This window comes from Bubalus bubalis, chromosome 9 (assembly GCF_019923935.1).
Source record: "Bubalus bubalis isolate 160015118507 breed Murrah chromosome 9, NDDB_SH_1, whole genome shotgun sequence".
NCBI classification, from domain to species: domain Eukaryota; kingdom Metazoa; phylum Chordata; class Mammalia; order Artiodactyla; family Bovidae; genus Bubalus; species Bubalus bubalis.
Window position 1 is genome coordinate 16039540 of NC_059165.1, and position 22701 is coordinate 16062240.

The 22701-nt window shown below is 40.9% G+C and overlaps 1 protein-coding gene across 12 annotated transcripts in view; it reads left to right on the top strand.

Annotated features, from left to right (window-relative positions):
• MCTP1 (multiple C2 and transmembrane domain containing 1) overlaps window positions 1-22701 on the top strand; it is a 563412-nt gene that overhangs the window by 10700 nt on the left and 530011 nt on the right. The gene's annotated exons all lie outside the window — the stretch shown is intronic.

Here is a 22701-nt window from a genome sequence, read left to right on the forward strand (position 1 = left end):
AAAACAGATAAAACAAAAACCCCCTACATATTTTTGTTACACAGATTTTTGTGGTGCCGGATGTAAAAGTGATTAAATATTTGGGGACATATATAATGCAAGGGTTTGGAATTGAAGGGCTTTGTTGGCATTTTTCTGTCTTAAGGCGTCATGCCTCAAATGTTGTGATGTGCATTCTCTGTCAGACACAAAATTGACCCATGCGTGAATATATGGTCAGTTTCTGAAAATTGCAACTTGATCTTCTCTCAGAATAGAAACGATATTCTATCTGGACCTTTAAGCCATATTTGACTCCTGTTCTTTTATTGAAATGTAAAATAGCCTTTGATAAAAGAAAATTTCAACATTTCTATAGTTGTTTTTGAATGATATTTTCCACACCAAACTAGAAGTCTGAGTGTTTTCCAAAATCTCTTTTGCAATTGAAATAGATTTTGGAGACGAGTTCTGTGTCATTACAAAGCTGTTGCCAAAGCTCCCTGGAGGTGGGAACACTCTAGATCTGTGTGCCCCGCTGTCTCTGAGTGCAGTCATGAACTGTGGCTCCCTCTCCTTTCTATGCCTCCCTCAACTTTCAAAAGGACGCTGGAGGTGAGGGGCAGCGATGGGGTCCTTCTGAGGCTGGGACCGCTCCTGGTTCTCACTGGCCTCACGTATGTGCTGTTTCAACTCAGTGGTTTCAAGCAAACCAACACTGGCTTCAGCACTTTGGCCATCCCCCCAGCACCTCTCCGCTCCCTTTGGCCCCTAGGTAGCCTGCGTTTACATTAGCCTCAGTTCAGTTCAGGTCAGTCGCTCAGTCGTGTCAGACTCTTTGCGACCCCATGGGCTGCAGCACGCCAGGCCTCCCTGTCCATCACCAACTCCCAGAGTTTACTCAGACTCCTGCCCATTGAGTCGGTGATGCCATCCAACCATCTCATCCTCTGTCGTCCCCTTCTCCTCCTGCCCTCAATCTTTCCTAGCATCAGGGTCTTTTCCAGTAAGTCAGCTCTTCACATCAGGTGGCCAAAGTTTTGGAGTTTCAGCATCAGTCCTTCCCATGAATATTCAGGACTGATTTGCTTTAGGATGGACTGGTTAGATCTCCTCAGCCTGCTGCTTTTTTGACTTCCTGCCCTGCTCATAGGGAGTCAGCTAAGTGAGAATGAGGGGAATAGGCAAAGATGGGAGGGAGAACCACATCGTCAGTTTCCGAGATGCCCCACTCCCTCTGCCTCTTTTCAAGGAAGATTGGGGTTTGTAAAATTTTCTTAATCTATTCCTTTCTACCTGACATTTTCATTTCCTCCAGCTCCAGCAGTTTTCTCCTTGGGTAGATGCTAGAATACGAGGAAGATCTGTATGGACTTTGCCGTGCATGGGTCTTTGTATATCTTGCATTTGTGTGTCTCTGTTACAGAAATAACCAGGTGGTATATTATTTGGGTCTTGGCTCTTCGTTCACTGCCCTCCTGCAATTTGCCTTTCAGCTATTTCACTTGTCCTTCTGGGAACTGAGCAGAGAAAATAAACTCGAGCATTTTTTTTTAATAATTTTTTTTTTCACAGTGAAGTTTAAATGATTGGTTCCTATAGTTTTTTGGTATTTTGTGTTACTTCAACATATGTTGTATACACACACACACATTCATACATATGCCTTCACCTATTATGGTTTATACACATATCTATTCTTTCACATACATTGTATTTCCCCCTGGAGTCAAAGATAAGCAGAGGAACTCTAAAATTCTTCCACTGAAGTTAATCTGATGATACTAAGGTTCAGTGATAACATAGTCTTTATAAATGGTCTAAGTTCATTTAGTATGAGTAGGTGTACAATAACCAGCTCAACCAAAGGAAAAAAAAAAGACATCTAGCAGACAGTTGTGGTTTCCTGGGCTTCTCAGGTGGTTCATTGGTAAAGAATCCACCTGCCAAGCAGGAGACTCTGGTTTGATCCCTGGGTTGGGAAGATTCCCTAGAGAAAGGAATGGCAACATACTTCAGTATTCCTGCCTGGAAAATCCCATGGACAGAGGAGCCTGGCAGGCTACAGTCCTTGGGGTCACTAAGAGTCAGACACATGCCTGGTGTTCTACAAAGGGGATGAGTAATCTTCTGTTGAATTTAATTGTATAAGGAATGCCTTTTCTTCAATAGAAAAATCTTTCTTCTGTAAATATCCATCTTATTTACAGCCACCATGGAAGAGAGGTCACTGAATTATTTCCGTAATCTTTTGAAACCTAGATCTCACAAATACCTAAGATTTATCATTAGTATTTTCAAGCTTGGCTTGGCTTTATTCTCACAAAGTGATCCTCACAGATTAAAAAAAAAGGGGGGGGGCAGCAACGTGGTGAGCTACTTTATTGATACAGTTCATCTTTTAATTAGAGAAGAATGATAACCTTTAGGGTCATAAAGATGTATTCTCATAATCACAGAAAGCTCATTTTTTGAAATCACCTGAAAAAGAGAGTTGGAGAATAATTAAATTAGGAACAAATGGATCTGGGACAGCAGAGCTTTTGTTTGTGTTGACTGCTTAAAGGATATTTTATTTTTTGTTAATGTTGCTAATGATTCTCAACGGCTCTTTTTATAACATAATCCTCTTAGTTATATCTGGATGGCATTTTGAGTGCTGTATTTTGTAAGTGCCTGGTCCATATTTTAAAATCTAGTTTTTTCTTCTTTCTAGGAGTCGAAGTCTAACTTGAGTTTCAAGCAACTACAGAAATTGTGTTTGTATTTGATGCTAGAACTTTGCACTAGATTTGTGTGAACTTGTTTTGAATAAGCGTCTGTGACCTTTTTTGTGGTAGTATCTATTGTGATAGGGCTTGACCTTTACCCCCCGCCTTTGAATTAAATTTTTGTTAAATCACAATGCACATTCCGCCTTCTGAAGTTGGGTTTTGTGAGGCTGAGCATGCTGATGGTGGTCCTCCTATGGCCACCCTGAGCTGGGCTCTCTTGGCTAAATTGTACCATCTCACCTTTGACCTGAGGCCAACCAGTTCCTGGGTCCTCTTACCCCTATTTTATTATTTTATTTTGTTTTATCGTTTTATTTTTCTTCCAGTTTAATTGAGGTATAATTGACATATAGCACTGTATAAGTTTAAGTTGTACAGCATAATGATTTAGGTATGTCATGAAGTAATCATCGTAAGTTTAATGAACATCCATCATCTCATTATACAAAGTGAAGTAAATTAGAAAGAAAAACACCAGTACAGTATATTAACACATATATATGGAATTTAGAAAGATGGTAACGATGACCCTATATGTGAGACAGCAAAAGAGACACAGATATAGAGAACAGAGTTTTGGACTCTGTGGGAGAGGGTGAGGGGGGGATGATTTGAGAGAATAGCATTGAAACATGAATATCACCATATGTGAAATAGATCACCAGTCTAAGTGCCTGAAACAGGCATGAAACAGGGCACTCAAAGCCGGTGGCTGGGACAACCCTGAGGGATGGGCTGGGGATGGAGGGGGGAGGGGGGTTTTGGGATGGGGGACACATGCACACCCATGGCTGACTCATGTCAGTGTATGGCAAAAACAACTACAATATTGTAAAGTCATTAACCTCCAATTAAAATAGTTAATTTTAGAAAAGATTTTAAAAACTTCTTATGAAGAGAACTCCTAGGGTTTAATGTTATCCCAACTTTCAGGTATACTGTGCTGCAGTGTTAATTGTATTTACCATGTTGTCTATTCTATCCTTAGTACTTATTTATCTTAAACTGGAAGTTTGTACCTTTTGACTGCCTTCATCCATATCCCCCTCCTCCCTGCACTCTCTGGTAACCACGGATCTGATCTCTTTTTCTTTGGGTTTGTTTGACGCTTTATAACTAGTATTAATAACAACACACAGAGCATTTGTTATGTTTGGGCACTGTTCTAAGTGCTCTTTATGTATTAACTTATTTGTTTACTACAATACTTACCAAAGTAAGTTTATTATCATTTGCGTTTTTTGGATGAATAAACTGCACCACGAGAGATTAAGTGACTTGTCCACCATCATACATCAGTATAATTTGGATTCAGGTCACCTGGCCCTTAAGCCCTGCAAAGGAAGGCTGTTTGTGTGGCGCTAGTGGTAAAGAACCTACCTGGGAATCCAGGAGATGTAAGAGAGGCAGGTTTGATCCTTGGGTCTGGAAGATCCCCTGGAGGAGGGCATGGCAACCCACTCCAGTATCTGTGCCTGGAAAAGCCCATGGACGGAGGAGCCTGGTGGGCCACAGTCCATGGGGTCGCAAAGAGACGGAAATGACTGAAGTGATGTAGCATGCACATATGCCTGAGAAGTCTAGTTTAGGAAAACAGCTCCAGGTGGAAGTTGGGAATGAAGTGTTAAAGCCTCATCTTTCTCCTCATCTCAGTACTGACATCACAGCTCTTCTTTGCCTCTGCCATTTCCTACCCATTTTTCTAATTTCTCATAACAAATGAAGAAGACAAATTTAGTGTGACAGATTATGTTAGTGTCAGGCATAATCCTGATCTATCACTTCCTTCTTACTGGTGGGAAGCCCTCTAAGACCTCTTTGATTGCTAGAGAAAGGTATTTCTAGCAACTTTTAAATGTTGGTCCTACTTAAAAAAATTCTTCCTAAGCAGGGTCCCCACTCTAAATCATTGTTACTTCTGTTATTGATATTATCTCAAGGAACATAATTTACAAGACCCTTATAATTATGTATTTTCCATATTCTACAGCTTCATTTCATTTCTATCATTACTGCTATTATTTCATGAACAGCATGGTAGTAGCAGGAGACAAAGTGGATCTACCTGCTGGACATTCTTTACATAGTGTCAACTAAACGTTACAGACTCTGTGCATTATTTCACTTTAAATCTCACAGCAATTTTGACAGAATATATTGTTATCTATGCATTTATTTATAGACCTATATAAAGGTATATGCTATGCGTGTGCTCACTCTCAGCTGCTTAGTCGTGTCCAACTCTTTGCGACCCCATGGACTGGAGCCTGCCAGGCTCCTCTGTTCCAGGCAAGAATACTGGAGTGGGTTGCCATTTCCTTCTCCAGGGGATCTTCCCATCTCGAATCGAAACTGAGTCTCTCGTGTCTCCTGTGTTGGCGGGCAGATTCTTTATCACTGAATCGTTTGTGAAGTAGGCGTACGGTATAGTTGTGTTTTATGTATGGGAAATTCTTAGAGGATGTTTAAGTAATTTGTCTGCATCCTGATTCTGTCCACACTTATTAAATGGCAGAGCTGGTTAACAGGCAGCTGATTTCTGCCAGGGTTGTAGTTTCCAGGGTACCCACTGCTCTACCAGTGGTCAGGCCACATCAGAGCTCCAGTGCCAGGTACAAGACATGCCCAGACCAGTGGTTCGTGGTTGAGTCTGCCATTCCTTCAGCAACAGTCCTGTCAGTGAGTCCAAGTCTCAGTATTGCTTTGGAGGGACAGCTGGAGGGATGTGCCAGTTATTAGTCAGAGAAAAGAATCTAAAAAGATACAAGGAGTAGGCGTGGGTTAGTTTATTTGCAGGCTCAATTCCAAGAGCTCATAAATGAATATATTTCAGATCTTACGTGTTCTGTACGTGTCTCTTGACTTCAATCATGTTGTTAAACTCCTGTGAAAATAAAGCTGTGCGTCCTGCAATTAGTCTAGGTGTTAGGATCTCTGGACAGGAAAACAAATTGTTCTCAGAGCATCTAGTCCTTTGTGAATCTACCTAGTGGGATGTATGCCTTAAATAAGGAAAAGGCAAGATGGTTCTTGCCTTATGGTACATCCAGTGGGATTGATAAAACTTTGAATGTTTCTTGATTAATGACAATAACAGCAGTACAATCTTAGTCTTGTGCCTGTTACTGTTTCACAGACGTTACTTCATAATCTTCTTGACAGGAAGGAACACAGATTCTTAGTCTCATGTTTTATAGATGGATCAATGGAGGCCCAGAAAGAGTGGGGAGTTGCTTGAGGTCGCGCAGCTGGTGAGTGGCAGAGCTGGGATTTTGTCCCTAAGTGACTGGCTCCAGATCTCTAATTGCTGTGTTCCCTGGTTTTCCTCAACCCTGAAGAGCTGCTCCATCTGCTTGTCATGCAGTTCTTTCCAGGTGTCTTGGAATAGGGGAAAGATTTGGTTAGAATGTTCTAGGTAATGAACCAGCCCCCAATATAAAAGTGTTGCTGGAAGGTCTCCTTCCAATCCAGTACCTCTGAATTTGGTAACTCATCCCTCCTCTTTTTCTCTCTCCCTTCCTCACATATTTATGAAATTGTTACACTGTGGTAGACATAGTATCTTTTAAAACCTTGATGAAAGATCAATTCTTATAGACCTTATGATCTAGTAGGAGAAACTTTCATTAAGTTAAAAAAATACACACATAATTATCAATTGCAGTTAACACATTCAGAGGAGTAGAGAGATACATTGAACTACAAGAATGAATTGCAAGAGGTCCCAACCTAATCATGCAGGAAGTAGAGAGGCAGGAAGACTTTCCTGAAGAAGTGACACAGAGTAGTATGAAATGCAAAGAAGGAACAGAAGTTGGCCAGGTTCCTGAGGAGAGGAAATAAGGGAGGTGGTGGATAGTTATGGGCGGAGGAAACTACAGCAGAAGGAGCTTAGAGGAAGATTGTGTGGGCAGTTAGAATTTGGTTAGTAAGAGGGAAAGCAAGGGAGGATGGGTCTGGAGTGGTTGGCAGGGGCCAGGTTATACATGGTCTTTTGCCCATGTGGAGATTGTGGACTTTAAGTTCTGAAGCAATATTAAGAGCCTGGATGCTTGGCTATGAAGAGAAGAACCACCTTCGGGAAAGTTCTTGACGAGGGTCTTTGCTTTGCTGCTGTGTGTGAGACCACGTGGCTCTCAGAGTTGTTTTGTAATGTGGTAGAGAAGTGCGTTCGGAGAAGGCAATGGCAAGCCACCCCAGTACTCTTGCCTAGAAAATCCCTTGGTTGGAGGAGCCTGGTGGGCTGCAGTCCATGGGGTTGCTAGGAGTCGGACACGACTGAGCGACTTCACTTTCACTTTTCACTTTCACGCAATGGAGAAGGAAATGGCAAGCCACTCCAGTGTTCTTGCCTGGAGACTCCCAGGCACGGGAGAGCCTGGTGGGCTGCCATCTATGGGGTCGCACAGAGTCGGACACGACTGAAGCGACTTAGCAGTAGCAGCAGAGAAGTGCGTTGAAAGCAATGGCACCCCACTCCAGTACTCTTGCCTGGAAAATCCCATGGACAGAGGAGCCTGGTAGGCTGCAGTCCATGGGGTCACTAAGAGTCAGACACGACTGAAGCGACTTAGCAGCAGCAGCAGAGAAGCGCGTTGGGACTACCTTTCTCTACTATTAGATAATGGTATTTTTTAAATGTCTATAATAAATGGAAACCGCAAGTGGATGAAAATATTTTCCCCTCTGGCAAAAGACAATATTTCGCTTTTCCTTATTTTACTTGAGCGCTACTGAAAGGTAAACAGAAGTAGGAAATGCAGTCTGACCTGCTCCTGTCAGTACTCAGGGGAGAGATTCTGTTTTGATGGCACATGTCAGAGCCGACACAGGGATGAAAATGAGAGGAAACCTGGTGACCCAGGTGTTCCAGCTCTAATTTATGGAGAACATCGTTTTATGAGCTTCCAATTTCTCCCCTGATGTCCGAGTGGGGAAAGCATGGGCTTTGGAAAGGAGTTCTGTGAGGAGGTGTTCATTTCAAAGTCTGTATTGGTTAACATAATCATGGGGCGATTAGGAAGATTGCTTATCGAACACGGTGAAGGAGATTTAAGTTTTGGTTTCCTATATACTTTTTAAGATCAATATTGTCACATATAGCCAATATCCACATTTGTGAAACAGATTTGCAGTCATGCCTAAGCAGGAAGGAAGGTTTAAAGTATGTAAAAACTCACCACTTATTATATAGAGAATGTTAGCGTAGGAAAAGAAAGGAAATCTAAAAATTCCTTAGCAAGACTGTGGTCTTTCAAAGTTGAATCAAAGCTGACACGGCAGCATAAGGCAGCCAGCCTGCCACTCTGAAAACTTAGGGTATGGATCTAGCATGTCCACAAGTGTGAGTGCTCAGAAATTGGACTAAGCCCCACCCAAGGCAGGCCTGCCAGTCTGTTCTTTGATGTCGCCAGCCAACCACTGTCATGACCCACCCCCAGGCAACATGGGCTTCCCCAAGCACCCAAGCATTACTGCCGTCTGGCATAAGAAATGGCATCCAGTGAAAACTTTCAATTATATAAGCCATACCCAACTCAGGAGTATCAAGACCTTGCATATTCGTTACCTGTCATAATGGAAAAATGTAATATGGCTTCTTTTTTTGTTGTTGTTGTTCTTTATGTAGCATTTTACTGGAGTCATAACCAAGTAAGCACTATTAAACAACAAAGGAATTTAACATTAATTCTCATTGTGTTTGGGGATCATAAAACCTTTCCAAAAAGCTACTGCAAGTTGTGGCCTTCTCTTCGTAGAGAAACACAGTGGTATACGTGCTTCACCTTCGAGCAAGGAGGTCCATAATTTCCAGTCCATGGTCTCCAGAGCCCTCAGTTATTACCCTTGGGATAAAGGGAAGACTCAGTGATAAGGCTCAGGGAATAAGATGGCCGAATAGCACTACAAAAAGTAAAAACTCACGTCTCTGAATTTTCAGCCATGACCTTGTTTATTTATTTATTTCAGAACCTTGCAGGGGACATAGGTTGATTTTTAAAAGGAAAAAGCTCTCCTAGGGGAGAAGTGCAGACGTGCCCAGAAATAAGTCAGTCATGCCCTGCAGCATTTCCTGAAGAGGCTGGTATACAGTTAGAGCCCTAATTGGGTCATGACCGGGGTTAATATTGGGTGCTGTTTTCTGGAAGTCTCCCTTGCATGGAGACTCTCCTTTGGGACTGAACCACTGAGAAGTAAGATTCTATTACCAGAGAGTGTGATATAAAATAGAAGCTTCCTCTGATTCTCCTCTTCAGTGGACGGTGGTTGCTGATTATTTGCTACATCACAGGGCTCTGTTCTAGATTCTGGGGACCCAGGCCCCCACCCTCCAGAGACTTTCCCTCTTAGTTGAGGAGAGAGTAAATGTATATAAAAGATAAATGTCACTACCAGCTAGCATTATCACTGTTTAAGGAAATAAAACCATGGGAATTCCTTTACTCAGGAGATAAATACAGAGGCTTAATTACCTCCTTGTAGCAGCTGTTGTGGAGAAGGCGATGGCACCCCACTCCAGTACTCTTGCCTGGAAAATCCCATGGACAGAGGAGCCTGGTGGGCTGCAGTCCATGGGGTTGTAAAGAGTCAGACGCGACTGAGCAACTTCCCTTTCACTTTTCACTTTCCTGCATTGGAGAAGGAAATGGCAACCCACTCCAGTGTTCTTGCCTGGAGAATCCCAGGGACGGGGGAGCCTGGTGGGCTGCCGTCTATGGGTCACACAGGGTTGGACACGACTGAAGCGACTTAGCAGCAGCAGCTGTTGGGATTTGTGATTTGCACCAGCGGTAGCGTCAGTGGCATCACCGATTCCATGGACAGAAGTTTGAATAAACTCTGGGAGTTGGTGATGGACATGGAGGCCTGGCGTGCTGCAGTCCATGGGGTCTCAAAGAGTCAGACACGACTGAGCAACTGAACTGAACTGAAGCATCAGTAGACTTGTCCTGTCAGCTCTCTCTGCTTTTTTTTCTCTCAGTGATTCCATGGCTGTCTCATGTGCTAAAAAAAAAAAAAGGTAGAGAGTGCTATGTAGAGTCATTTTGAAGAAAGAGCTTTGTTCAAGTGGGAGGGTGATTCTTGAACCTGTGAATTGGATGATTCCAAGGGATGTGGATCTGCTGTGCACTCTAGACCTTGACAAACTGAAGCACAGTTACTCCCTTTAAGGGCTTCCCTGGTGGCTCAGATGGTAAAGAGTCTGCCTGCAGTGTGAGAGACCTGGGTTCAATCCCTGGGTCAGGAAGGTCCCCTGGAGAAGGAAACAGCAACCCACTCTAGTATCCTGGCCTGGAAAATCCCATGGACAGGGGAGCCTGGCAGGCTACAGTCCATGGGGTCACAAAGAGTTGGATATGACTGAATGACTTCACTTTCTTTCTTTCTCTTTTTGCTCCTTTTAAAGTCAACCAGCCACCCACAGGTTGGGCTCAGAGCTCCTTGTCTGGAAGACTGTCCACTTGGGGCAAGCGGCCTTTGGGAAGGAAGGCGGGTGGGACAGGGGGTGGAATGTGAAGACTTGGAGAACTGGTGGCTGGTGGACCGGGAGCCAGGAGACGTGGCTGCTGCTGGCTCCGTGGGTCCTGCCGGGCAGGCCAGGCTCGGGCACTGTGGTTCCCCTCACTGTAGTTTGAGGAGGGCTGGGTAGGAATGGAGGTGTCTAGTGGGGCAGATGAAGCACAGGCATCAGGGACTCCTGCCTTGTGACGGAGCTCACCTCCTCCTGGATATGGCTTCAAAGGAGAGTGTCTTTGCTCTCATACCTGGGAGAACCCCAGGGCAGCCTAGATCCAGAGCCTCAGAAGCAATGCCATCAGAGCTCTGTCTCTGCCCTTCTGTCCTTCTTTCTTCTCTTCCCTCAGAAGTGCTTGACCCTGGGCAGCTTCTTCCTCAGGTATGTCCTCTCTACTTGGTAGCCCCAGCAGCTCTTGGATCCGTCCTCTTCACAGTTCTTGGGGGTGAGTCTCACGGGAATGATTTGGATCCTCACTCTGCCTACTGTGGCCAGCGGGTGAGGGGGCTTAGCAAGCTCATGTGTGTATCCTTGGAGCCCAGGACTTGAGGACATCCAGCCTAAATAATGTGGACTGGGAGGGGGAGGGAGGTGGGTCCTTAAAGGCAATCAGGTTGGTATGCTCAGGCAAAAACTTCCTGTGTCCACATGGATGCAGTCAATAATCAGTAGTTGGGAAGATAGGTGATCAGCCATCCAGAAAATCTGTGAGCGGCTGGATCCAGTTCCTGGTTTGGTACACAGGGTCCCCTCCATTTCTGCAGGGGGAGACTTTTTTTTCCTGTATTTTTAAGATAAAAGGAGCATAGAGTACAGAATGAAAGTGTATAGTAAGTAGGTTCTTTTTTTTTTTTATGTCAGCTTTCTTGAATGAGTTGTACTATGTAAAACTGTAGTAACAAGATGACTAGTTTTAAAGTCAACCATGCTATAAACGATAGCACCCGAATTAACCTAAAGGGTGTCTTATTCATTGAGTTGTAGAATTTTGGAAAAGGACCTATAACACATGCATTACATAGATACATACTGATACTTGGGTGATGAATACACTGAAGAAGTTAAGATAATATCCTCTCCTCCATTTATCAGAACCTAGAATGTAAACAGTTCCTGATCCACACCTCTCTATGAAGCAGTTTCATTTATAAAAACATGCATTAGTGGTATTCAGCCAGTGCTGCCTTAGTTTCTCCTATTGTCCCTGCTATCACACTAGTGGAAAAAAAAAAACCTTTGCTTTTAGGGGATCTGTGGTTTGAGTACAAAGGAAGAGGAAGAAACTGGTATAAAAAAGAATGGTTTAGGTGAGCTGCCTGCCCCTGGCCCAGAGACCACACTGGTTGACTTTGCCAAGGCAGAGAGAGGACCAGGACTTCCACTGAGCGGTGGAAGATACTCAGCTCTTCAAACCCCACATTTTTCTTCTGTAAAACTAGGGGAATAGTAAAGCTACCCACTGGTGCTGTTTAGAGGGTCCAGTGAACCAGTGTCAGTTCCTGGCATCATGGATGCTCCATATATACTCATTATCTCTCATACTCCCCCACCCCCTGCCATTACTGCTGTTACAAGGGCCTGGGAAACTACAGCGTTCTCCGTCCATCATAACTTCTTGTGCCTAGAACTTGGGGTGGATATTCTATTGCTGTGTTAGGAGGACCCGTTTGGCAACCAGCCTCCATTTATGACATTGCTTTCCCAGGCAGATAAAGGTGGTAAACTGCTTTCTAATGAACTTTTGGAACCTCACCAGTTTAGGAAGCCAGAGGTTGCTTGCACTTTACTGATAGTATTTTCAAAATGGTCAGCCTTTTTGTACTTGTAAATTTCCCTTCACCATATCTTAAGTAGAATGTCTCAGATAAGGTCACTTTGGGTCTCTTCCTTTGCTTAACATCAATATTTGCCTTACACATAGTAGATATTCCACAAATGTGAAATCAAATTGAATAATTAACATCGTTTTTATATTAAGTGAAGAAAAACCTTTAATTTTTAGAGTACCAGGAGAATAATCAGGGATAGATTACATGGTATGACATAAGTGAACTTTATTTTTAAATTTTCTGACATTTATTGATTGGCTTGCTCATTCATTTTATAAAAATAATATCTGAAATAGCTTATTAGCTGTCAGCTTCTAAAAAATTCAACATATCTCTCTTAATTTCCTAATATCTGTATGGTGGGCTTACCTGGTGGTTCAGATGGTAAAGAGTCTGCCTGCAGTGCAGGAGACCCAGGTTCGATCCCTGGGTCAGGAAGATACGCTGGAGAAGGAAATGGCAACCCACTCCAGTATTCTTGCCTGGAAAATCCCCTGGACAGAGGAGCATGGCAGGCTACTGTCCATGGGGTTGCAAAGAGTCGGACACGACTGAGCGACTTCACTTTAATCGGTATGGTACTGAATTGGACTTTTTCGAATAAAAAATTTCATAAATCTAAAACTCTGTTCTGAAAGAAAGGATTTAGTCAACATGTTTTAAGTTTTCCAATTCAGAACAATTATATAAAACCTGTAACAAACAAATGAACCCTTCCTAGGAAAACTGATGGACTTTTGTTAGTAAAATCATCAGTTTTTCTATTAAGCTACTTTATAATTCTCCTAAGAAGAATAAAAACATGGTTTATCACACAACCATGTTAGCAGGTTTATGGGGATTTCTTTTTTCAAGGTTACACTGAAATAATCAGTTTCTCAAACAGATATTCTAAAGTGATTTCTAATCTTTCTAAGCACATAGACCATTCTTAGATTTTTGTCCTAGGAACTGATTTAGGCATCTTTATTTTGTTTTTGGTCTTTTTATATTATTTATATTGAAATTTTTGTGTAATTTCCTTTCACTTCCTAAAAGTTAGTGTGATGTTTAAAACTAGTGATGCTTTTGGTACCATTTAAAGGTATCTTACAGAGTGCCTCCCTAGGCATGTAGGAGTGCCTAAATTCCTCAGCCCTTTCACATCTGAAATAATAAATCCCTGTGGCTCAGAGGTCAAAACGTCTGCCTGCAATGCAGGAGACCCGGGTTCTGTCCCTGGGACGGGAAGATCCCCTGGGGAAGGAAATGGCAACCCACTCCAGTATTCTTGCCTGGAGAATCCCATGGACAGAGGAGCTTGGTGGGCTACTGTCCACGGGGTCGCAAAGAGTTGGACACGACTGAGCAACTTCAATTCCTTTCTTTCTTTCACATCTGAAATGAACTGTGTGCTCTCAGAAGTCTCCTTGATTGAAAAATTGTGTCTAAAGATTGTGGACTCCACAATTATGTAAAGTTTAAAAATAAAATAAAATTTAAAAAAATTAAAAAAAAATAAATAAAGATTGTGGAGTCCATTTTTAAGAGCTAAATCCTCCCAAGATCAACTGGTGAGAGCAGACAGGACTTAATGAGGACAGATTTGTGGTGGAAACCTTGGTCCTCCCTAATAGCTTCGTTTAGTGAGATGTCCATCCCTGGGCAGCGAAGGCAGTAGACTGTGATGGCCTCTTGACTGTGTCCCTCACCCGGCATTGCCCTCTACCCACAGGGAACTTCCCCCTTCAGAGGGCTGCTTGGAACCAGTGACTGCGTGATGAGGGGATTTAAAGGCCTGATCCAGGACATCTCTGCAGTTCCAGCTCCAGGAGTCCCTGCAGTTTGTGGCAGCCTCCATTTAAGCCACATCGTGGGTCACCTTCTCCCTCTGCTCAGTCCTGCCCCCTTGCTTCCTTACACGTGTATCTCCCTGGGCACTCCCCTGACCCTCATAAACCGTCTGCAGGCATCTCTGTCTTGCAGAGAGTATTTCCAGGGAAGTCAATCGGACAGACATCACTGTTGACTTTTCTAGTGATCTTTTAAGTTTTAGGAACAAATAAGTAGATGTCATGGAAGCAGTGGTAAATTTTGGAGACAATCAAGAGAAGTTTTGCTGGAGAGGTAACACTAAAGTTAAGATAACATCTATGGAAGGATAAAGAAACACAGAAGTGGCAGAGGAGATGGCACTAGAGGGCAGTAAAGTTAAATGGAGATTGAAAATACTACCCCAATCATTTATTATAGATTACAATTTTTAAGTTTTTAAATAAGTATTTTTTTCTAAAAAAATTCACCATATAAAAATACGGGAGGAATCTTTTTTATAGTCACATTGTGTCCTGGAGGTTCAAGTGCTGCGAAAAATTAGTGTAAAGTACATATTAGTATACACTTACTGTTCATATACTACCTGGTTATAAAGATCAGGACATTGTTTTTAGCTGTCAAATGTAAGAATTCTGTGAATTGGGTTTTCCTTTATTATGTATCAGAGTATAAGGTCTTAAGGTGGTTGAATGCCTTCCCTAATAGTATTACACATTTGCCTGGTGCATAGCATCTTACTGCTGTTTAGGTGTGAAGTTGTGTCTGACTCTTTTGCAACCCCATGGACAGGCTTCTCTGACCAGGGGATCTTCCTGACCCAGGGATCAAACCTTTGTCTCCTGTATTGCAGGTGAATTCTTTACCACTGAACCATGTATTCAGATGTTTATTGAATGAATATATGAATCAGTGAATAAGGCTGAGAGTTGAATGCAAATTCTGGATGTTTTCCTTACTGTTTAGAGGAATGGAACTTCAGAAAAGTTGCAGTTTAATGTGACTTCTGATGCTTTTAACGATTGTTGTGGTTAAAGCCACTGTGTTGACTTTTAAAAAAGTAGATTGAACTTCCAGGAATCTACTGTTAGGACATAATAAAAAGAATTAATCAAATACGTACATAGAATTGTCCATCACTCTGTTCCTTTTAACAGGGAACAATTAGCAGTGGTTCAGATTTTCAACAATAGGGAAATGCTTGAACAGTAAACTCATTGGAGCATTATGGAGTCATTTAAAGGGTTTTCAAAACATTTTTTTGGTATGCATTAAAAATCAACTTTTTTTTTAGAACAGTTAGAGATTTATAGAAAAGTTGCAAAAGTAGTACAGAGAGTTCCCATATACTCAGCATCCACCTTCCCCTATTATTAACATCTGACATTACTGTGGTAGATTTGTTACCGTTCATGAACTGACAAAAATATGTTTTTGTTTAAAGTCCATACTTCATTCCGATCTCCTTAGTTTTTACCTAAGGTCATTGTTTTGGTTACAGGATCCCATCTAGGACATCACGCTACTTAGTCCTGTCTTGTTAAGCTGCTGTTGGCTGTGACGGCTTTGCAGATTTTCCCTATTTTTGATGACTTTGACAAACTTGAGGTGTACTGGTCAGTATTTTACAAAATGTTGCTCTGTTGGGATTTGTCTAATACTCTCCTCATCTTGGCAAGGGTATATTCTGTCGGCGTGACTGGTCACAGTTTCTGTGGACCTCGGTCACTGGGCTGAGGTGGTGTTTGGCAGGCTTCTTTCTCCTCTGTCAAGTTCTCCACACTCCCCAGCCTCCCTGTGCCTTTTCATGCTGGGCTCTTTAGCAGAAGCTAACTATGTACCACTTATACTGAAGGAAAGGAAAGTTATGCTCCATTTCTTTGAGGGTGGAATACTTATATAAACTATCAGAAATTCAGTGCAGATTTGTCTAGTCTCCCCATTATTTATTCAGTCATAAATCCATATTAATATGGATTTATGGATCTTCATATTATACTTTGCATGATAACTCAATACTGCTTGCTTTTTCACTCAGATCATTTCAGCTTTGGCATCTGAGAGCTCTTTCCAGTTGGCCCCTTGACCCTTTGACAGGCTCTGGTCATTGGGTCTGTTTTTCTTGAGCACTTCTTGATTTCTTTACTATAGGAATCTCTAGGCTTATCTTGTATGTTTCCTGCCCTAGTGCCAGGAATAGTGCTAGGAATTGCTATTTCTCCAAGAACCCCTTGTTCCTTTTATTGGAGAATGGTATTAGAAACCAAAATTTGGGCATTTAAGTGTGTTCATTGTTATTGGGAAGCACTTTTTAATGGCATAGAACAGTGTTTAATATAATCTGAAATTTAAAACTGTGGTGTTGGAGAAGACTCTTGAGAATCTCTTAGACAGCAAGGAGATCCAACCAGTCCATCCTAAAGGGAATCAGACCTGAATATTCACTGGAAGGACTGATGTTGAAGTTGAAACTCCAATACTTTGGCCACCTGATGCGAAGAACTGACTCATTTGAAGAGACCTGGATGCTAGGAAAGATTGAAGGCAGGAGGAGAAGGGGATGACAGAGGATGAGATGGTTGGATGGCATCACTGACTCAATGGACATGAGTTTGAGTAAACTCTGGGAGTTGGTGATGGACAGGGAGGCCTGGCGTGCTGCAGTCTATGGGGTCTCAAAGAGTTGGTCATGACTGAGTGACTGAACTGAAATTTAAAAAACAGTGTCATCTTGGATATGTGAGATGAATTGTGTTTACAAGCTGTAAATATAAGTTCATAGAAAAAGGAAAGATACTGAATGTCAGCATTCATTTATCAAAGTGTTGTAAGGTTTTTGTTTTTTATACTTTTCTCTTTTTCCCCTAAGTTCTGGGTCATGAATCATATACCTTGCTATTAGGGGGAAATGGAGCTAGTGCTTTCCTAACATTAAATTATTTTTTAAAAATAAAATGAGACAGATCTGGACTGTACTTGTAGTAATCATTAAGCTCTTACGTCCTACAAATTCTCATTATATATACTAGGAATTGAACCAGAAGCTGTTATCAACATCTGTTTTGAGGAGAATTTGAGGACAGTTAATGTAATGATGGAAATTTCCCAGCAAACAGCAAGATTGTGAAACATCCTGAGCAGTATTGAAATGATTCAAGAGGGTTATTACTTCTGATGTTAGGGTTTCTTAAACTTCAGTAACTCATAGTTACTGTCATATCTACATACCTGCTGTACAGTATTTAATGCTGTTGTTCAGTTGCCCAGTTGTGTCTGACTCTTTGTGACCCCACAGACTGCAGCACCCCTGGCCTCCCTGTCCCTCCCTATCTCCCAGAGTTTGCCCAAGTTCGTGTTCATTGCATCAGCGATGCAATGAACAATATTTAATTGTCTCTACATTGATATTTTAAACTTTAGATACATCCAAGAAACTTTTTCACAACCCGAAGTAAAAAAATCTTATGAATGGAATGTAAACATCAGACCAAATCCAATGAAACAATAGAACCATGTTATTAAAGTTAAAAAAAAAAAATGACGGTTGCGCTGATGTAAAGTCTACACGTACATATGGCGAAAGTGTCCCGCATGGTTGTGGACCCTGCTTCACAGCCTTGACTGTGGTTTTTCTGCTTCCTCCTGTGGAGCCATGTTGCTCCTACTTTAGTTTTTCCTTATGCCCCTCCCTGCCGTGTTGTCTCTTGTGTGGGGACATTTAGATAACGCCTGCTCATTGGCCTGCTATCCTCAGGGAAGCCAGGCCTGGTCTTCTTGACTTGCTCAAATCCCAGCCTTCTCCTGTACACGCTCTGCTTTGTTGCTTGTTCACAACCACAGTGTAGTCATAGCAAGATGATTTGCTTACCCATCTCTCTTTTTCTTTCACGAGGGTGTGGATCTGTACTCAGTATTTTCCCAGAATGTCAGATAGGGTCTGGCCTGCAATTGAAATTCACTAAATATTGAATGAATAAGTGAATGTAACAGTTCCAGGGTTTTGACTTTTAAATTAGTGAATTCCACACATTCCTGTGAGTGTGATTTTTTTCTCTCTCCCCAGCTTCTTTCTCTCCCAGGTAAAGTTAACTTTGACTAAGCAATGGTTAAGGATAGGGAATAAGGGCCAATTAGTTTTTTGTACTTGTCTGAAGGATCTTTGACTCCTCCTTAGGTAATGCGTTCAAGCTGTTTCCCAAATCAATGGCCTAACTTTCACATAAAGTAGCTGTAATATGACAAAGCTGTAGCTTCAACACATAAAATATATTTATAAAACATATAAAATATATTCATAATTATTAAATTTTGGAAAAGGAGATTGTCTGTGTATCTCCTAAAATCATTTTGCAAACCCACAGTAGTATGCGTATCAGACTATGAGTCACCCTGGCTTTAGTGATTTGCATAGTGAAAGAAGGGTGAAGCTATTAAGTTATTTTTAAAGAAGTTATTTAGTTTTTCATTTGATTAAGAAATCACATTATTTTTAATTGAAGTATAGTTGATTTACAGTATTGTTAGTTTCAGGTATACAGCAAAGTGATTGAATTATGAATATATATGTATATTTTGATATGCTTTTTAATTATTTTCCATTATAGTAAGTTATAAGGAATTGAAAATAGTTCCCTGTGCTATATAGCAAATCCTGGTTGTTTATCTATTTTATATATGGTGGTATGCACCTGGGAATCATGCTCCCAATTGTTTTCTATGTCTGTGAATGTTTCTGTCTGTAAATAAGTTCATTTGTACCATTTACTTACAGTCCACATATAAGTGATATGACATTTATCTTTCTCTGTCTGACTAATCTTCAATTTGTATGATAAACTCTAGGTCCAGAAATTAACTTATTACAATCACAGTAATACAGTTTTTTTTTTTTTTTACCTCCCTTTTTTTAGTCCTGTTTCTGATGAGTAATATTAGTCAAGGTCTAATAAGGAAAGCACAAACCACTCTTTGAGTCTTTGAAGCAGAGGGAACATACTGTGGGGGAACTGGCTTCACAGGTGATGGCAAAGCTGAGAAGCTGAACAGGGGACCACAAGGCAAGCCAGAGTTTGGCAGGAGTGAGCAGTCAGGACAAAGTGAGGAGGTGATTGAGCCTTGTGGTTGGGGTCTCCCAGGGAGGCAGGCGCCACGGTGAAGCCACAGGAGACATGTAACTCTTCCTAGAGCCTCCTCGAGAGGCAGAGAAGTCAGAGGAGAGCTATTCTAGCTTCTCCCTCCACTTCCCCTCTATTGGCTGAACCCAGTAGGACATAAGCTGACAAAACCAGCAGAAGCCTGAGCTGAGTAAGGGGTGGGTAAGGAATGAACCTGCTGGCAGAAGGCCCGGGACCAGCCCTGTATTGTGCCGTGCCCTACAATTATATCCCTGTGACCCAATTATTTTATAGCTGGTAGTTTGTAACCTCTTTTCTTTTCCTATTTTGTGCATTCCCCATATCCTCCCCTCTGGTAACCACAAACTTGTTCTGCAAATCTGTGAGTCTATTTTGGTTTTGTTACATTTGGTTTTGTTTTCTAGATTCCATATAGAAGTGAAAACACAGCATTTGTCTTCTCTGTCTGACTTTTTTTCACTAGCATAATACCCTCTAAGTCCATCCATGTTGTCACAAATGGCAAGACTGCATTCTTTTTTATGACCAAGTAATATTCTGTTGTGTGTATATGGACACACACACACACACACACACACAACAAACACCTTTACCTTATCATCTGTTGATGGGTACTTGGGTTGCTTCCTTTCCTTGGCTATTGTAAATAATGCTGAAATAAACATCTGGGTACATATAACTTTTTGAATTAGCGTTTCATTTTCTTTGGATAAATACCCAAGAATGGAATTGCTGGATTGTATGAGAGTTTCCTTTTCTCCACATCATCACCAAAACTTGTCATTTCTTGTCTTTTTGGTGATAGTCATTCTGACAGATGTGAGATAATATCTCATTGTGATTTTGATTTGTATTTCCCTGATGATTAGTAATGTTGAGTATCTTTTTGTGTAAACTGCTGGCTGTCTGCATGCTTTCTTTAGAAAAGTGCCTTCAGTTCTGCCCATTTTAAAATCAGATTGTTTTTTGGGTATTGAGTTGATTAAATTCTTTATATAGTTTGGATAGTAACCCTTTATCAGATGTATTGTTTGCAAATATCCTCTCCCATTCAGTAGGTTGCCTTTTTGTTTTGTTGATGGCTTCCTTTGCTGTGAAAAACCGTTTTGGTTTGGTGTGGACCCATTTATTTATTTTTGCTTCTGTTGACTTTTCCTGAGAAGACCAATCTTAAAAAAAATTGCTAAGACTGATTTCAAAGCGTGTACTTCTCGTATTTTTCTACAAGTTTTATGGTTTCAGGTCTTATATTTAAATCTTTAATCCATTTTGAGTTTTTAAAGTATGGTTAGAAAAAAAGATTTTCATTCTTTTACCTGTAGTTATCCAGTTTTCCCAACATCATTTATGATTAAAGAAATTGTTATTCCCCAATGCATATTCTTACCTCCTTTGCCATAGATTAATTAATACATGCATGGGTTTGTTTCTGGGCTCCCTATTCTGTTTCATTGATCTTTGTGTCTATTTTTTTTGGTGCCAATACCATAGTGTTTTGATTACTATTGCTTTGTAGTATAGTCTGATGTCAGGGAGCATGGTGTTTCCAGGTTTGTTCTTTTTTCTCAAGATTACTTTGACTACTTGGTGTCTTTTGTGTTTCCATACAGGATTAGGATTATTCTAGTTCAGTGGAAAACGTCTTTAGAGTTTTGACAGGGATTACATTGACTCTATAATTGGTTTGGGTAGTATGGACATTTAGTAATAATTCTTCCGATCTGTGTACACAGAATATCTTTCCATTATTTGTGTTATCTTTAATGTTTTTCATCAGGATCTTACAGTTTTTAGAATATAGGTCTCTCACCTTTTTCAGTTCAGTTCAGTTCAGTCGCTCAGTTGTGTCCGACTCTTTGTGACCCCATGAATCGCAGCACGCCAGGCCTCCCTGTCCATCACCAACTCCCAGAGTTCACCCAGACTCATGTCCATCGAGTCAGTGATGCCATCCAGCCATCTCATCCTCTGCCGTCCCCTTTTCCTCCTGCCCCCAAATCCCTCCCAGCATCACAGTCTTTTCCAATGAGTCAACTCTTCACATGAGGTGGCCAAAGTACTGGAGTTTCAGCCTGAGCATCATTCCTTTGGAAGAAATCCCTATTCTGATCTCCTTCAGAATAGACTGGTTGGATCTCCTTGCAGTCCAAGGGACTCTCAAGAGTCTTCTCCAACACCACAGTTCAAAAGCATCAATTCTTCAGTGCTCAGCTTTCTTTATGGTCCAACTCTTACATGCATACATGACCACTGGAAAAACCATAGCCTTGAGTAGACGGACCTTTGTTGGCAAAGTAATGTCTCTGCTTTTGAATATGCTATCTAGGTTGGTCATAACTTTCCTTCCAAGGAGTAAGCATCTTTTAATTTCATGGCTGCAGTCACCATCTGCAGTGATTTTGGAGCCCAAAAAAATAAAGTCTGACACTGTTTCCACTGTTTCCCCATCTATTTCTCACCTTTTTAGTGAAGTTTATTCCTAGGTATTTCATTCTTTATGATAAAGAATGATAAATATTTATGATAAAGATTTATTAGTCCTAATAGTTTTGTGCTGGGGTCTTTAAGGTTTTCTCTATGTAATATCATGTCATTTACAAACAGTGATAGTTTTACTTATTCCCTTCCAAATTTGGATGCCTTTTAACTCTCTTGTCTGATTACTATAGCAAGGACTTTCAGTACTGGGTTGAATAAAAGTGAGAGGGGGCCTTTTCGTCTTGTTGCTGATCTTAGAGCAAAAGCTTTCAGCTTTTCACTATTGAGTATAGTGTTAGTTCTGGGTGTCTCATAAATGGCCCTTATTATATTGAGGTTTGTACCCCCATACCCATTTTGTTAAGAATTTTTATTATGAATGAATGCTGATTTTTTTCAAAAGCTTTTTGAACATATATTGATATGATCATGTAATTTTTATCCTTCATTTTGTTAATGTGGTATATCACATCAATTTATTTGTGGATGTTTAATTATCCTTGCCTCCCTGGAATAAATCCCATATGATCTTGATGTATGATCTTTTTAATACATTGTTTGATTTATTTTGGTAATATTTTGTTGAGAACTTTTGCATCTATGTTCCTTGGAGAGATTGGCCTGTAAATTTCTTTTATGGTGATGTTTTTGCCTGGTTTTGAATCAGAGTAATGGCAACTTCACAGAATGAGTTTAGAAGTACATCCTCCTCATCATTTTTTTGGACTCACTTGAGAAGTTTTGGTATTAACTCTTCTTTAAATGTTTAGTAGACTCCAATAAAAATTTTAAAATGTTTGGTAGAATTCCCCTGTGATACCATCTGGTATCATTAAAGATAACTAGATACCATCTGGTCCTGGACTCTTTTTTTCTTGAGAGTTTTTGATTAATGATTCAATTTCATTTCTAGTAATGGGTTTATTCAGATTTTCTGTTTCTTTATGATTCAGTCTTAGAAGATTGTTTATAAGACTTTACTTCTTGTAAGTTGTCCTATTTGTTAACATGCAGTTGTTCATGATACTCTTTTATGATTGTATTTCTGTGATGTCAGTTGTAACTTCTCTTTCACTTCTAATTTTATTTATTTGGTCCCTTTCTCTATTTTTCTTGATGAGTCTGGCTGAAGGTTTGCCATTTTACTTTTATTTTTTTCAGAAAAGCAGACCTTCGTT